Source organism: Ictidomys tridecemlineatus, chromosome 10 (assembly GCF_052094955.1).
Source record: "Ictidomys tridecemlineatus isolate mIctTri1 chromosome 10, mIctTri1.hap1, whole genome shotgun sequence".
Taxonomy (NCBI): Eukaryota; Metazoa; Chordata; class Mammalia; order Rodentia; family Sciuridae; genus Ictidomys; species Ictidomys tridecemlineatus.
In genome coordinates, this window is record NC_135486.1 from 65,612,538 (window position 1) to 65,624,829 (window position 12,292).

Below are 12,292 nucleotides of genomic sequence, written 5' to 3' on the forward strand. Positions count from 1 at the left end.
AATTTTTTAAAAATGTCTTCTTATTCTGTAGGGTGTACTCATTTGACATATAAGGCATTTGCATTTGTTCCCAAAAAGTGGTAATGTTTGAACAGGAAAAGAATTATATTTTTGATTTACCTATTTTTGTAGGGAAGAACATTGACTGCATATACATGCTCAGAGACAGAAACAGGAAACTTGGTTCAAATTCAATATAACATGAGTTTATAATGTCACTCTGCTGGAGATCAGTGTAACTGAAGTACAGCTCCAGGTGGCCTGCAGGGGTTCTTCTTCAAAAACAAAAGTCAAATATTTCCTATCAGCACATTGTAGAGGACACCAACCTTGATGCACCAACAGGGTATTTGGAGCATGTTGCCCATGTCCACTTCCTGAACTGCCAAATGATCATGCCCAGAACTCACCCGCCGCTGTCAGCTGCACCTGCAGGCATGTTAGAGAGCATAAAGGTTTTAAAATGAGAGGCACCTTTTTCCCTGCTTTTATCATTCTCTTAAAAATCATAAGCTGATCTTAAAATCATGGAATGGTTTTTAATGTTTTTGTTGAAGCAGATTATTGTCTTTTACTCTTGAATCAAATAAAAATGGTGAATACAAACAATAAATAATAAAGCAGTTGAAGCAGTGTTTTGGCTCAGGTATAGGTTGCCCTCACACTCCTTTTCCTGATTGCGCATGGTACATTGTTTGATAGTTGGCTCTGGAGAACTGATTTTGGTTTAATTACTTCTTCTTTTGTCCTTGAGGATATGCCACCAGAGGAAACTGCTTCCCTCTCGGAAGAGTGCTGACAAATTAACATTATAATACAATTTACACTGGTGCACACATAACACAAAGGCAGTTATGCTTCAATAATTAGCAATCGAGAGCAACAGGAGGGGCTCCTTAGCCACATGGATGCATTTTCTGGTCATACCTTTATCAGGACAGAGTCCTTCTGCAGTCACTAGGGAAAATTAGTTAAGGACCGTTTGATTCCCAACTTCCCTCTTCCCCATGGGAGTTGAGCCTAGAAGGCAAAAGAACTCAGTCAATCCCTGTTTGATTATACTCATCACTAAATGGTAGCAGCCAGTACAGACTGCACTTCCTGTGTGGCACCTTCAGTCCCAGGGATTTATACACATGAACTCCTCAAATCCTCATAGAGCTCGCATGCTCGCTACTGCAGGCAGAGGAGCTGGCAGAGGAGAGAGGAACAGCTGCCCACAGCCATGAGCTGGACTGAGGACCTGGCCTTGAACCCGCCTTCTACAGCCTCATTTTATAAAATTTTTCTTTTTAAGAGATACACAATAGTAGAGTGTATTTTGACACATTATACACACATAGAGAATAACTTAGTCTAGTTAGGATCCCATTCTTGTGGTTGTCCATAATCTGAAGTTACACTGGTTGTGTATTCATATATGAACACAGGAACATTGTGTCCAATTTATTCTACCCTCTTTCCTATTCCTATCTCCTCTCCCTTCCCTTCATTCCCCTTTGTCAAATCCAATGACCTTCTCTTCCCTCATCCCCCACCCCCTGCACCTAATTGTGTGTTAGCATCCACATATCTGAGAGAACATTCAGGCTTTGTTTTTTTAGCTTTTTATCACTTAGCATGATAGTCTCCACTTCCATCCATTTACCAACAAATGCCTTAATTTCATTCTTCTTGAAGACTAATATTCCATTGTGTATATATACCACATTTTTTTATCCATTCATCTGTTGAAGGGCACCTACATTGGTTCCATAGCTTAGCTAGTGTGAATTGAGCTGCTACAAACATTGATGTGGCTGCATCACGGTAGTATGGTGATTTTAAATCCTTTGGATATAAACCAAGGAATGGGATAGCTGGGTTAAACGGTAGTTCCAATCCAAGTTTTCTGAGGAATCTCTATACAGCCTTTTTAAGGATGTTACTACTATTAGCTAAGGACTAAGGTGGAGTTAAAGACTTACCATTGACCATGTAACAATAGGAGCAACAGTAACTTAAAACTTGATATATCATGATTAAATCTGTCTCCACTTTAATACTCACCTTGAACCAATTGACACAAGCATTGCAGGCTTAAGTCATTAGCATATTCTGCTGTGGCAATAAAGGATTTATTTTAGGATATATTATCAGATGTTGAAGCTAGTGACTGTCAGATTAATACAGAGTGCTCCAGATTTTGCCTCATATCCTAAGTTATACCCTTAGTTCCTTCTCAGTTGTTGTTGCTGCTTTTGAAATTTTTTCAAGATTAATTACTTATCTTGCTAATGCCAGCACATTAATAGATAATACCAATAAAATACACTATTCTGGAATTGCTGTTTTCTTAAATATAATAAGGTAGAATAAAGTAACTTGTTTAAAAATGCCTATAAAAATGGCTACAAGTGGAAAAATCCACTTAAAATATTCCATTGGGGAATCGTGGAAATCCATTCTCTGCTCTTAATTTAGTTTTGCATTAAAGTTCAGTCTTGCTGAAAACGTGTGAATATACTCATATAACACATTTATATTTGTATAGAATTACTGCTACTGCTGAAGTATTTTTTAAATAGTTTATTGCTGTGGGTTCATTTCAGAAATTTTTTTTCCCCAAAAAACTAACTCTTGGCCGACTAAGTATATATTTGACTTAATATCTGTGTTTTCCTCGGACAGATTGCCTCTCCAGCATATTACACTAATGTCTACACAGTTAGAATGAGTGTGCCTGGGACCACTTAAAATCATTTAACTGCCCAAGACATATTAATTACCAGAATTTTCAGCCTACATTTTAATGAAAAGACAAAATAACGTTTACATTTAATCATTGCCCCTTGTCCCAATAGTCGTGAGTAAAACCACTTGGTAACAATCTGTTTTGACAAAACACATTTTCCACAGAAATTCTTAGCTAACTGCTAAATCCAAGACCAGGCATGGAGTGTGTGGTATTGTTGCTACAACTCATGTAAAGGGGAAACACACACAACTAACCACAGCTAGTGTTAAAATGTTCCCGATGCCTTTATGGAAGTCCCAGATACACCATAGCCCACAACTCCAGCGCTGGCCGGCAGCTTCCCCCTCACTACATCCATTCTCTCCTTGCAGTGCTGTTTTACGGGCTCTTTTCAGCTTAGACCTGACCTTGTGGGTTGACCTAGGACACGGCAGTGCTTCCCACAATAGAATCCGCACTGTTCACTATGGGAGGCTGCTCTTACTTTATGTCCTTTTGATTTGCTTGAAGTGACAGTTTCCTGAGAAAATGCATCCCAAGATGTTCCGAGTAGAGACTATCGTGATGGTTGTGATCTCTGAGATCACACTTGGAGGCTAAAAGATGAGGGAAACTGATTCTTCAGAACACGGGAAAATAGCTGATATAGCAGAACATGTGGGTATCTAAAGAAAGGGAGTGAGAGGAAGGAAGGGGAGGAATAGGGGGACCACCCAAGTCAGCCGGCAGCAAACTTGATTGACTCCTGCTTTTCCCTGGGAATACCAGTCTGGGCTCAGCGATGATGACAACCATAACAAAAAGAAAGGAAGAAAAAGAATAATTTCTTGTGGATGTGCCTCTTAGTTTACCTATTTGTTTTATAGCAGCAAAAAATAAGAGGACTACATTTTATCACAAACATGGGGTCTGACATCACAAGTTTTGCTCCACAGCAGTTTTGCAGCAAAGCATCCAGGTGACTAAACTTTCTTTTAATAGTTCCCTAGACCTACATTTTTGTGTTAATGAGTTTTTGGTCCCTTCTTCTAGCCCTGTCCCTATCCCTGACAGTGCTACGCCCTCCGTTTCTCACTCTGATGTCATCTATAGCTCGAGCAGGCACTTCTATTTGTACAGAATTTGGGAGAAGCCAGATGTTTCAGTGCTCAGGCATCCACAGCCCTAATGGAAAGTCCTGGCTTGCAGTCAGCACTGGAGCTTAGTGGTAGGGACAGTAAGTGATTGCAGCAAGCCAGATGGGGATGACCATCTGTGGCAGGCTAAGAGAGAGTCTAGGGATCAAGTCTGTGGCAGATTGGATACACACTAATCTCTGGGGGAGGCTGATCTTGGATGGATGAGTATAGTCAGAGTGACCCTAGAAACCTGCTGAATAGATGGTTGGACCTGATGATGAAATAGGAAAGGGACAAAGCTCAGTTGGGACAGGTTCACAGATTTCCCTGTTTTCCTAGTTCTTGTGCACTAGGAACAGAAACTGCAAATTAACCATTTTGGCACCCTTTCTGCTCTCTCAGACAGTTTGTAGTGTATATTCTGTGCCCTGAGAAAAGCAGTATGTAAATGACAGATATTATTCAAGGACATATATGTGACAAAAGAGGTACCAGATGTCCATCTATGCAAGGCCCAGGGAAGGACAGCTTTCACTGAAGGCTTGATTTGGGGGTTGAAGTCTAGGTCACTGCTCATGCACCATCCATGTGATGTCTTTTAGACATTGTCCTGGGGGATTCTCATTCCACCTCCCTTTATACCATCTCTACCTGTTTCCAGAGATTTCAATCTTTTGGTTAATTGTCACTACAGGAAGCACCTAAGAATAGACTTGCTTCTCTGAGCAGATTCTATCTTGGGACACGATGGGTGGAGAACAGCCAAGAACATTGTAGCAAATAGGTGCCCAGTTGGGCTTTTCAATATTGTGCATCTGACAGGGCACAGCAGCACCAACACGCATCGGCATTGGAAAAATGCACTGCCCGGTTTTGTTTGAAAGTTCCCTGTCATTTCAGAAGCACTTGAAAACGGGTATGCTCTGGGCTTTGCTGCTCCCCTTGCAAGGACTATTAATAGGAGTTCAAGACTTAGACTTGCATTGCCCTTTTTGTTGAAGAAGAGGAAAAAAAAAAAGCCCAAAGCCTTTCTCTTCCAAAGCATACCAATGATAGCCAACCAGAACGATCTTCCCCACAACATGGCATGGCTGTTAATGCTGTGGTTAGGCAAGCTAAATCACATCACAGGCAAGATGCTCCCTTGGTGCACAGGTATCATAGGATTCATATTGAATGAAAGTGGTGGATGCTGAGACTCCTCACCCCATCTGGGAAATGGCCAGCCGAGCAGCGCTGCTGGGGCTTTGTATGATTTCAAAGAACTCGGCATCATGTGTATGCCTAGGGACCCTGGCAGTCACATGATGGAGTGTTTTGTTTTGTTTAGTTTCTAGTTTTAAAGATTCTGCTGGAAAAAATAGGGCATGTCCAGTCATCTCAGGGGAAATAGTGAAAATGATATCGCAAGACTTAGGGTCTGGGCTGGGGCTAGGGCTCAGTGTAGAGCCCTTGCCTAGCTTGTGTGAGGCCCTGGGTTTAATCCTCAATAACACATAAAAATAAATGAATAGAATAAAGACTTTGTGTCCATCTACAACTAAAAATATTTTTTAAAGAAAGACTTAGGGTCTATTTACTATAGTAATCTACTGTTTCCTAAAAGTACTGATTTATTTCGATTATTCTTGCACTGTCCTGGCCAATGGGTGCTTCTCATGGAAGGCCAGTTCACTTTGCCCTTGGTCCTGGTGCTCCAGGTGTTCACATGAGGTGCTTGGCATGCGGGGGTGGGGAGGGGGAGGGTGGGCAGGAGTGGGGGAGGGGGCTCCCCTCTCTCTGGGCATTAATGGAATAAATGTGCTAACTTGGGAGTCAGAAGGCAGGGGAGAAGGGGTACATTCTGAAGAGATGAAGCATGATGGGACAGTGGAGTTGGGACAGTAGAGTACAGAAGAGAGAGCCTCTTGCTGGGCATTTGGGTGTCTCCTACAAGGTCACTTTCTGTCACACAACCTTCTACTTCCTGTCAGGCCCAGAATAATACAATGGAATAGGATGTTCTCTAGTCCAAGAATTTTAGAGGTTAATACTAAAGTTAAGAAAACTATTGTCTTTCAACACAACAACCGGAAATCACTTCAAAATAATTCTGTGAAATGCTTTGCCTAGGATTTGAGGGAAAATATTGCTGTTTTTCCTTCCTATTGTTTACTGATTTCCAAAGCTGGAAGTTTGGAATTTGACAAGATGTTCTAGCTTGCTCCAAAGTACCGCTGGCTACCAAGGAAGTCAACATTGAGGATGTTTTTATAAACGTGCAAGGGAGGTGAGGGTGAAAGTTAAATTTAGTTAAATAAATCATTGTACTTTTAAACATATTCCCCTAATGTATTCTTTCCATTCTCTAATTTTCTTTTTTCCTGATGTGTTCCCATGGTTTTCTTCTCAGCTCTTTGTATATGTTCTGTGGGGTCTATCAGGGAGCATAATGTCTCCCTTTGACATTCAGGCTCATAGCTGAGTTCTCAATAGTGAAAGATAAATTAGCAAAAGAGAAATGTGCATATCTGTATGATGTAAGTTCAATGTGACATGGGAACCTTCAGAAGCTAAGACCCAAGACATGGGGAAACATGTGTGCTCTGATGCTTAGGTTGGGTGTAGACAGGTGTGGATGAATGCCACTGGGAAAGAAGAATATGATAGAATGGGTACCAAACTCAGAAGAACCTAGAGGACCTGCTAGTCTTGATTCTCTTCGTTCTGTGTCTACAGACATTCCTTTCTGCCAGGTCTAGGGTGAGCCCGTCTCCCACGAGGATCTTATGATTCCCTTCAGAGGGACATCAGAAGATTCTCTCTCTTGGTTTTCTGACCCTGCTTCAGAAGAGAAGGTGCCACATGTTGGGTAGCATGTCCTGAGTCCCATCAGCCACCGACATATGTTGGGAAAGCATTGGCTTTGAACAAAGAAGTGAAAGGAATCCCATCACTAAAGCCTATAGAATTTTGGTGGAATTCAATCAGTTCAAGCCTTTTGTGTTTTTGATTTTTTTACAGTCTACACCTGCGCTGCACACACATGCTCAACACTCAAGCACACGGGCCTTTTCTATATTTATATGAAATCATAATCAAAGTTAATCATATTTAGCTTCACAAGGATAGAGTTTATAAGTTCTGATGGACTTGAAGAATAAAGTAAAACTGTTAGAAAATGAATCTAACTTCCTTTGGCCCATCGCCACTGAGTGCACCTGGCCATCCAACACTGTCTATATGAGAGAGAGCCACCTCCATCCATCATGGAGGCTCTGGCTCCTGCACGTCCCTCTCCCTTTCTCTCCCTCCGTCACCATGCCTCTCCAGCCACTTTGGACTAGCCAAAGCCTTCTCACACTGTTCCAGGCAGAATGCTCACAATTCCTGCCTTATCACTGCAGTATGCAATTCATTTACTGCTCCTACAGGGGAAATTGTATGCCAATTAGTCACATTTATGCTAGAAGATTTTTTTTATTGAATGCTTAAATTATTTGAAGAACTATTGTCTTGGTTACCTACTGCTATGTAATAAACCACACTAAAATTCAGTGGTTTGAAGTAAGGACGATCCATCTGCTCCCATTTCTGCAATTTGGGCTGGACTCAGCTGGGTGGGTCTTCTGCAGGTTGTGCCTGGGGTCACTCAGTCATCTGTAGATGCAGCTATGGCCAGGTGGCCAATGACTGTCCTTTGCATTCATGGCAGCTAATGGAGCCCATGGCAGGTGTTCTGTTCTCCTCCCCGTGGGAGGACATAAGGAGAGTCCAGTTTCTCATGAGTCTTGCTAGTCTGGGCCCAAGAGGGCAGAAGCAGCAGGCCTCTGACATAAGTCACAAACATGATGCTCCATACCTCCTATTGGTCAAGCCGCGTCATAAGGCCAGCCCCACTCTGGGAGAGAGGAGGCACCTCCCGGATGGACAGAGCAACACACAGGTGTCAGTGTGAGTCTGTCACAGCCATCCTGACTTTTGTCATGTTCGTTTAATTAGTAGTAGATATGCAAGTCAGAAAAGTAACAGTTTCATGTTGCAGGACTGAAAACTAGGGAAGCGAGAGCCTGGTGGCAGTTTTAAACCTCTGTTAAGATTTGTTCTAAAACCACAACCCTGTGAGAATTGATAGAAACCCAAGAGTGATTCTGCTGTTTTCTATTTTACTGCCATCTTCCTCCAACTAAACCAAATAAAGCTCTATCAGAAAGCTCTCAAGTTTTATAATTTATTGAAAGCTAAGTCATTTCAGGATATGGCCGTGTCCCACAATATTTTATGAAGCCATGACTTGACTAGTCAGGAGGAAGAAAAAAAAACTGTCTTGTACTTAAATGGAATTCCTAAAAATTGTTTGGGTAATGAAGATACTTTCATATTGCTGTTTGTTATGTTTATGATTTGACCCTAAAATTAAAATGAGTTTTAGAAAAAAAAATAATTTTTATCAGTAACAGGTGGCCAATGAATGTCATTGATTACTACTTCATATTGTATTTTAGCTATTCTGGTCATTGTTTTGTTATTGGTCTTCTCCATTGTCTACATTAATCTACTTTCTGGGCACCAGTTACTTCTCACTCAAAAATTTTTGATTTGATTTACTATTTGTTTAATTAGTTATACATGACAGTAGAATGTACTTTGATACTTCATACAGAGATGGAGTATAATTTATCATTCTTCTGGTTGTACATGATGTAGAATCTCACCAGATATATAATTATATATGTACATAGGGTAATAATGTATGATTCATTCTCCTGCTTCCTACTCCCATATCTGTCCTCTCCCTTCACTCCCCTCTACCTAATCCAAAGTAACCCTATTCTTCCCTAGCCACTGCCCCCCCCAAACCATTGTGAATTAGCATCTGCATATCAGAGAAAACATTTGGCATTTGGTTTTCTGGAACTGGCTTATTTTGCTTTGCAAAAGAGAGGGTGGAGGATGGGGTGAGGGTAGAGCAGCAGATCACAGACCCAGATCACTGACGTCCTGTGTGGCAGGCTGAGTGGCAACCAGGTGGGAGCCCTTGGGGGTTTGTAAGCAGTCACATGATGTGACAAGATACATCATTTAGAAAATAACTGGCAGTGCAGAGAAGGTTAAATTGGAAAGAAGGACTTAAATCACCTATATACTGACTGTGCACAAGGCTGAAAGGGACAAGACATGCAGGTCAAGTGCCACAAAAAGGCCAAATGTATCTTTCCATGCAGAAGAAAATAATTCCAAAAGGACCAGTAGAGACAGACCTGTGTCTCATGTTACTTTTCTTATAATTTTTGTTAGAGCACAATATGTAGAACTGACTTCTTCATTCTTAAAGCCTCTCTTATCTTGACAACTTTCCTTTTAAAATTATCTACTACTTTTCGCTGTGAGTGCATTGTAAACATTCACATCTTCTGACATGGCTGGGTGCTGAGATGTCACTGTCATTGTTCATTCCACTTGATTCTTAGAGGACATCATCTAGATGCCTATTTAAATCCCATTTGTTATATGAAAAAGAAAGATGGCATCCATCAGAGATCATATCAGAGATATGATAAATTATTGTATAGTGGTATATTAAGAATTGTAATGAAAAATTAATAAATAAATGAAATCATTTTAAAAAAAGAAAAAAACATGTCTGGGTAGAAGGGTTCTATGAAAGTTTCTCATAGAAAGTTTTAAGTGCTCTTATGAAGATGTATCCATCTCACTCACAAATAGCAGCTCTTGTTCTTTCTAAGTGTTTTGTCCCTGGACTGGATCTTAGGATAAATATGAAGTGTTCAAAATAAAAATTTTTAAATAAGGAGACTCTTGTATGCCTTTCCAGAGTTAAAAATCTTACTGAAGGTTTGTCATCTTTACTTTAAATATCTCAACCCATAACAAGCTGCTTGGCTAAGTTTTGTGAATAATGGAAAAAAATTGAAAGAAAAAACAAAATTAGCTCTTATATCATGAAAAAATATAAATTATTTGACTTTTCCCACATTTAAGTGGACTGATTTCTGGTATTATTTCCTTATTAATAGACTAATAAATATCATTCACTGTACTAATATTTACTGAGCACCTACTGTCTGCCAGGCATAGTCCTGGGAGCTGGTTAGGGGTTAGTAAACAAACAAAAATCCTCATGAGCAACTAATAAAAAAAAATCCCTGCCCTTTTGGAGTTTGTATTCAGTTTATGTTTGCAGTGTGTTCAAACAAAGATGTGTGTCAGAAGTTCTCTAAGAATAGTTTAGATGCAGAGAACTTCCCTTCAAGATCCTGAGAGGTTTTTTTTGTTTTTGTTTTTGTTTTTGTTTTTTTTTTTTTTTTTTTTGTGTGTGTGTGTGTGTGTGTGTTAAGCTTCTGGTTTAGGGGTAGAACTCAGTGGTAGTAGAGCATTTGGCTAGCATGCATGAGGCCCGGGTTCAATCTCTAGTATTGCAAGAAAACAAAACAAAAGTTTCTGGGGGATCCTGATTCAGAAATGCAGCTGGTGCTCACATCATTCTCTCACTAAAACCACTCTTGCTCATCTTTCTTAACAAAATCCCTACTTATGGCCAAGCCCTGGTGATAATTTGAGAAAAAATAGGGCATAGAATTCTTGCTCTGAGAATGTATGCTTTGCTCAGCATTTTACATGGGTATTATTAATAGCATAGTTTCAATTTTTTATTTACACTAATGCTCTTTATCTCTTTAGAAACATTCATGTTCAGAGGGGAAAATAAGAGTAAAATGGAAACAGAAATGAGGAAAAGATTTTATAATTTGAACAGACACTGTAGTTCCCAGTGTTTTACAAAATTTTACTGGCTTACCAAAGCAAGTGCACAGACATTTACCCATCATCCACACTAATTGAAAACGTATTGGTATTAATTGCTTTTTGCCATCAGTCCTCATGTTGAGAGTCGGATTCTTCATTTTTTGGTATTATGTTGGTCTTCCAAACATCATTTATTCAAGAGGTCATGATTTTGACCTTCCAAACGTCTCATTATAGGCCTTTCTTTTTCTCATTCTCAGCCCTCTCAGTCCCCATCACATCATGGGCTCCATCATGGGCTCAGCTCTCATTCTAGAGAAAGGTAACTCTCAGTACCCGTCTGTGCTTGACTCTGTATGCAAATACAATATGCTTCTGTTAATGAACTATCTGGACAGCTGAATAGCAAATTCTGTACAGAAGTCAATTTCTAGGTTAGAAAAATTGCAACTATGAAGTTATTAACTAGAATCAATTTGCATATATCTTGCTTCATTGTTACCTCAATGATAGGAAGGAGAGAATGGCCGGGGAATATGTGATTAGTCCAAAAAGGATGAATTTAATTCATATGATAAATATAATTAGCTTTTAAACAGCAACTTCATTTAAACACAGAATAATTTGAAGAAGACAAAGGAGGTTTATGCAAATTCCGAGGTGCCTTCTATTTTAAAAATTAGTCTTTGTCTAGATGTATGCAGGGCTGAGATAACTTGACCTTCATAATGAGCATCACAGATTTCTTGAAGGAAAATTATTTCTGTGCACCATCAGCACTGTGCTTGTGGCTCTGTGAAAGATTTTTCACTCTGTGAAAACAGGTGTGGCCATGAGCATCCATCCATGTGCACAGAGAGGCCCAGTGACAAGGATTCTCATTCTGGCAGGTCGAGAGGACCTCAGGACTGAGCAATGCGGTTGCTGAACAGTGTGGGGACTCAGTTTCTCACTAGTTCAGAAGACCAAGTCCATATTTGGTTTTCTTCCTTAAAAAATGTTTGCTTCCTCTTTTAATAAAATTTAGACACTATTTCTTAAAGAAAGAGGAATCACTCTCCGCAGTCAGACTTTACCTTTTGACCCTTGACAGCGTTGAGGTGGGGAACTGCCATGAAATCTTCTGTTCTTCAGAGCTCTGTGCTAGGCTGTCGTGCTCCAGAGAGGCCTGAAGGAAGGGAATAGAAGTGTTGCCATCATCATTTTTAACACTGAAGTGTTTTGCAAGAAGTTTCAAGGGTGGCTTTGCTTATGGTGTGAGCATTTGAGCCTCAAGGGGCTGGAAACCCAATCTTATCAGTTCAATCACTAACTTACTGTATGTGGCTAGAGAAGAGTTTCTGCTGTCAACAAATTGAAACTTATGGAAGACATTCTGACCTCAACTTATACTTATCCATTGTGGGTACTGAACAAGTTATTGGCCAAATAAATAGAAGATACTTGAGTTGGAAGGAGCTGTGTGAATGCTTCAGAGTAATCCCATGCTTTTGGTTCTCAGTTAAGCATTCAGAATAACCGGTGGCTACCGTTGAGGAACTAGTCACTATCATTCATGGGCTGAATTTTTGTTAACGGGCATAATCCTTGTCCTTTTACAGCAGGTCTTATGGTAAATACCACCTATTCTGGGACACATCCTCTTCCCACACTCTTGAGAGCACCCCTTTCTTACTATTCTGATCTTTGG

The 12,292-nt window shown here is 40.2% G+C and overlaps 1 protein-coding gene across 5 annotated transcripts in view; it reads left to right on the plus strand.

Annotated features, from left to right (window-relative positions):
* The window catches only part of Chrm3 (cholinergic receptor muscarinic 3), a 420,874-nt gene that overhangs the window by 276,760 nt on the left and 131,822 nt on the right, over positions 1 to 12,292 (plus strand). The window lies entirely within an intron of this gene.